Genomic DNA, 6,279 nt, shown 5'->3' with positions numbered 1-6,279 from the left:
TAGGTAGGCTACTGTGGCGCACATTAAAGTACCCCGTTTGACAACACACAGTGCTTATTATGTTACAATGTGCACAGCCCTGATACGGGCCATTTACCATTCAACACGTCAAGTGCGCTAAATAGGCCTTCGGATTTTCCTGCTGATGTCACACGCTTAAAGGCTCTTGGTCACTTCATTTTTTTTTTAGCCTGTAATGAGTCTGCAATTAAATATGGCGAGATATTTTGGCATTAACCAAGTAGGCTGAGAGAGTAACGTTATGCGTGTAACACAGTTATGGGTCTAAAGCCTCAGAATGCTTTCATATAGAAGTTTATATTATTATTAGATTATTATTACAAAATTATGTTACAATATTTCTTTAACCGATTCACTATCCATCAACCACTTTCATTAAATTAGGCCTAATACCGTTGTTGTTGTTGTTGTTGTTGTTGTTGTTGTTGTTGTTGTTGTTTTGTTTTTTTCCCCCTTTTTTCTTTTAAGACGCTTTGAGTAAATGGTTCATGAATTTAATTTTGAATAACTTTTTAAACAATGATGGATGTTTATTAGTGTGCGGTTTTAAATAGCCTATTATAAATGACTCAAAAATATCAAATGTAGCCTACACCTCGTATTTTAGGCTTTATAACCACAGTGACAGTTAGCTACTAAAAAGACTATTGCTTATACATAAAACAGGACTAGCTTCAGCCTTTTTTTTAGGATTTTTAGACCGTGCGTAAATTGTTTAGCTACGTGCGTAAAAGTGGTGCGCGAAAGATTTGAAGAGCCGTCGCGCGTCACCAGGAGCACGGGCTCTGTCTCCAGCGCATCATCAAGATCCTAACGTCAAATCATCTGTCAGTATAGGTTTATTTAGCCTACAGTTTTAAAAGTCTTATTTTGCTGCAGTGTTTTATTGTTATGTTATTGAACAATAACCACCGCCTAATTTGAGAAGGCAGTTTATTACAAGACTGAAAAAAATACACAACTGTTGCTACTTAATCCCGTTTCTGTAAATCTCCTTTTAAGATTAACAGATACAAATCTAAGTGTGTGTGTGAGTGTAGGTGTATATATATATATATATATATATATATATATATATATATATATATATATATATATATATATATATATATATATATATATATACACCCACACACACACACACATATATTAGCCAGTATTTTTCTTTGTTTTCTTTTTTTTTAAAGGCTGCGGGAAAATTCGAAAAGTATTCATTCACGGAATACATATTCATATATACATATACATACTTACATACATACTTATTTTTTATTTTACAAATTGCCTGATCGTGCGTAAATTATTCCACCATTTCTTTTTTTATATATAATGTAAATCGCTAATATTTTTGTGCAGTAAAATATGCAGTGTATAATATTATATAGGCCAATACTTTTAAAGGATTTATGTTTGATTATAAAATGTTCTTATTGTCAAACATTTGCGCACATTTAACTCGCACTGTGTCATTTCAAAATCGCATTCATTTTCAGTAAATCTCAAGTTTTTCTTACCGTGTGTCTTGTCTCCCAGCATTGAGCAGTAGCAGTGTGGTAGGGATAGTGTAAACCTGGAGGAGGTGGACCCACTCAGCCTCTCATGGGCAGCGGGCCTCGGGCTTCGGGCAGCGGATAGTTACAAGTCCGGTCCGGGGAGTGTACGCTCACTTAGTTTGTCCTGTTCGTGGATAGCTTCTATGGCACACACCTGATGATGACTATACAGCAGCCTGGAGTGTGCGTCCTACCGCCCGCGCGCTCTTTACTGTTCGCTGCTTATCGCTAACTTGGGCTCCTCGCGCTGCGATTGGTGGACGGGGGATCACGTGACGCTAAGACGCTCGTTGCCTCCGGTGGAAATACCAGCAGACAGGCAGATCTGAACCGGAGAGATGCGAGGAGAGGCGGCGAGGGACGAGCGGGATTTGTCAGTCCAAAAATTGTCATTGGATAAAACAAGACTCGAGAATCAGGCCTTACATAAATAACTGCTTTTTGTGGCTTTTAACTTTAATAATCATTTTAAGGATTTTAAATTTATTTATTATTATTATTATTATTATTATTATTATTATTATTATTATTATTATTATTATTATTATTATTATTATTATTATTATATGTCTCTACGCGCTTCTCTCTACGAATTTGCGCTCAAACCAAGACAAGTCGAGCCACAATGAGGCCTCACCCCGACTTGCATATGCGCCATTCTCATCCATTGTTGCAAAAATATAGAATAGGGGAGGATACAGGCACCAGATCTACTGTATTTGCTTTTAAATTTAGATTTCTTTCTTCTTAGTAAATACTAATTACAGCTCCTTCACTGACAATTGACGAACTAACCTGTACTGAAACGCACAAAAGTGGCAATTTTAGGCACAAAACAGGCCCCCACTTGTCATAAAATACAGTTTTATTGTAAATGCATAATTTCACGTATTTCTGCGAGAGTACGATGTGAAGCTTGGGCTAACATTTTACATCCAAGCATTCGTTTAAGTACAAAAAGGAATTAAACTGAATCACAAACATGTTGGTATAGACAAGACACAAACTATGTTCATTTTGTTATAAATACAAATGAAATGCAGAGTTTTATGAATGGATTACCTGTCCTGTGGATTTTGGGTGACACCTGCGTCAGAAAATTGGCAAATGCGTGCGTCTCCATGTGCGTCCCTCTTTTAGGTGTATTTGAGACTAGTATTCATTCATTCATTCATTCATTCAATCCTAAATGTCAAAAGATATAATAAAGTTACAATGCAACTACTACACTAGACTTAAACGTAGTTATTCCATTATGTGACTATAAATACTGCTTATCTACTGCGTTATAGCCGTGCGTAAAGGCGCCATCTCACAAAAGTTCACTGTAACTTCTCACGTTTACACATCATGGATAACGCAGTCATTTTGGCTTATATAGCTGCTGGAGTAAACCTATAATCCAAGCAGTAGGCCTATAATTATCTCACAAAATCAACCACATCAGAATCGAACCTCAAAATTGCTGACGCCCATAGCACCCACCTGGACCTATTTCTATTTTTATCGTGTTGGTAATTCCAGCGCATGTATGTTTGTGTGAAATGGCATTAATAATAATTGAGAGTGGCAGGACTTTTTGCTGGGTAAGGGCTCCGGGTCTATTGTTAGCGAGGGCAGGAAGTGTGGGTGGCTGCTGGGGTCACTGTACGGAAACATGAACAAAGCTCTCCAAGTGAGATCACGCTTTTAAACCAGGAAGTAAATGCAATTTCTCTCTTTCTCTGATTCATTGATACGGATCTGGCAGGCGTTGGTTTTTTGGGGGACTCTGTAAAGATGCAATTAAAGTTACTACATGTAACTTTGTGGAGGTGGCATGTCTCTTGCATGATTCAATGGAAAAGTTAAACCCATACTTCAGAATATTCTTCATGAGATAGATATTTTTTTTATGTCGCACTGTAGATTATAAATTATAGCCAAAGGAGCAACATTTCCATGGAAACAAGCAGGAGCAGTCCTCCAGAACAAATATAGATCAGGTTTGTGGAGATGCAAGCCTGCTCAGAGCAAAAAACAAATATTAAAAACAACCCAAAAAACATGCTTTTGTTTTAGTCTAAACAACTATACAATGGTATTCAATATTATTTAATAGTATTTTATGAACTGAATGTTGCCTAGAGATTTATAATTTTAAAATGAGTACACAAAATAGTATGTTTAAAAATGAGTAGGCCTGTGCAACATAAGTAATGACCTTGACTCTAAAATGTGTAGTTAGAGTGGTGACGATTAATAGAACCAGTGATAGATTATTACAATATGCAATACATGTGATAGAAAAAAATACAAATAAAATAAAAATAAAAATGTTTGAGAAATAAATCTAAATTAATATAATGCTCCCAAAATAATTATAAATATCCAGTCTGTATTAAATCCATTTACCAATACAGCGCCCCCTAGCATTGAGTCACACAAATCTTATTACCCTTTGTACATTCCCTCAGGTGTAATAATGGCCCTCCCTGGAGAGATGTGCCCCCTGTGTGTTGTGTGTATTAGTACAGTTAATTGTTCATGGCAGCTGTTAATATGGCCACTGACAGATAATCATTTGAACACCACTTCAGCCCCCCTTTACATTTAATCAGGTGTTTTCTGTCGGTTCTCTCGAGTGGTCACTGGAAGCTGGACTAAGCCTGTTAATGGGGCAGTAACTGAAGGGGGTAACACATGCAGCGCCTATTCATTTGCACATTCAATCATTTTGGGACAATTTAAGGGCACACTTATACAGCACATCAAAATTGGGACTAAATGATGATTTATACTTTGATTACACACAGAACTGAAGCAGAGCTCAACTGGGACAAGTGTGAGCACAGCCAAGATTTAAGCATTATCATTGGGGAGGGAAGACAAATGTACTTTAAAGAAACTGCATACAGCCCGCGTTTTAAAAAGTACACAATCACAACTGAACCTGGGTTGCCAGTACTTAAATCTGCAAATACAAGACACATGCACATTTTTGTAATTCTCAGTACATGGACAGACCATGCCTCATGTAAAAGCTCAGAACCTCCAGCATTTGCTCACTGAGCTGCAGAGACTGCACTAGCACTGATTCTTGATTGGCTGCGGGTGCTGGGGTTTAAGCAGTGAGAGTTAGTGTAGGTTTAAACCAACTGGATTTAACACTGAAACTGTCAACTCAAATGAGAGACTCTTTGAGAACCAAAACACCAAATAAATGGGCCAGTGTTTTTTGTAATTAAGAATAAATCAGCATTTCAATTGTTATCAGTAAAAGCTGTATTCAATTTGTACCTGGAGTCAAGGATATGTCACATTTATGAAATGATAATTTTTACGCTATTTTCTGATCGATTATAATGTTGTTTTCCTCTGCAAAAACATACCTTCAGTTATGTTTTGTTTCATTCACATGTTTAACACACAAACACTGCACATTTAGACTGAGTTCTTCTCTTAGACTGAAAACACTCTGTTCCACCTTGTGATGTCATGTGGTAATGCAGGAAGCGCGCCACTGTTTTTTTAAACTCCATACACCTTCACTAGAATCATTTGGATAATTTCAGGTCTGGAATTGCCAATCTCTACTAAATTTAAGGTAAAAGGTAACACTTAACAAAGCTTAAAGCCTCTTTGTGACACCACAAGGCGGAACAAAGCATACTGAACGATGTAGATAGAGGATGTAGATAGACTAATTAAAAAGAATTACTCAAACATGTGTGAATGAAATAAAACACATCTCCAGGTATGTTTTTGGGGAGATAACAGCACTCGACCATGGCTTAAAGGTCACAAAAGTTAATTTAGCATTTTATAGCACCTTTAAAATCTAAATCTTACATACAGTTCCATTTTTTATGTTACCCAAACATATACAGTTTCAGTAGATGAACATGAAATCCCAAAATGTCATGAACTCAAGGTATGATGGGAAAAGATTACATTTTTTTTAAGCTGGTGAGAATCAATAGTAAGTGTAACAGCATTTGAGTTTGATTTCGCCAACTGTTGTACCATCCAATATCTTTTTCAGGAAAAATTACAAAACTATTGCTTGCTTTTGAAACCAACAAAAGGAAACAATTATTATCTTGAATTATATGCTTTCTCACAACTGTCCAGGTTCAAAATAAAAAACCAGCAGTATAGGTCCTCCGAGCCTACACCTTATCTTTGTATAAACAAGAGCAAGCCCTCTGACCCATAACAATATTCAAAAGATGGAAGTAGTAGTACCATAGAAACAGAAATTACACATGGACATAATAAAATCAAGAATTCATTCTGCTAATGATTTTCTTGCTTTGGGCTTCTATTCTTCCACAAGTCCACAGCTCAAAGAGGTTAATTAAAACACGGCGTACATAACCTGAAATAACACGCATTTAAACGAATGAACAAAAGCTGTTATTTTTCTACTTTCTAATTCTCTTGATTTTTTAAATTAAACGGCCTATATTACACTAGTTTCTGATCTATGTTATTATAATGTTGCTTCTTCATCAAAAACATACCTGGAGTGTTTTGTTTCATCACATGTTTAACACACAAACCCTGCATATTTAGGTTGTGTACTTCTCTCAAACAGAAAACACTCTGTTCCACTTTGTGATGTCATGTGGTAATACAGGAAGTGTGTGTTTTCTGTGTTTTCAAACTCCATACACCTTCACTAGAATCATTTGGATGATTTAAGCCCTGGATCTCTACAGAA

This window comes from Periophthalmus magnuspinnatus, chromosome 9 (assembly GCF_009829125.3).
Source record: "Periophthalmus magnuspinnatus isolate fPerMag1 chromosome 9, fPerMag1.2.pri, whole genome shotgun sequence".
NCBI classification, from domain to species: Eukaryota; Metazoa; Chordata; class Actinopteri; order Gobiiformes; family Gobiidae; genus Periophthalmus; species Periophthalmus magnuspinnatus.
The sequence above is the reverse complement of the archived record's forward strand: the minus strand, read 5'-3'. Positions refer to the sequence as shown.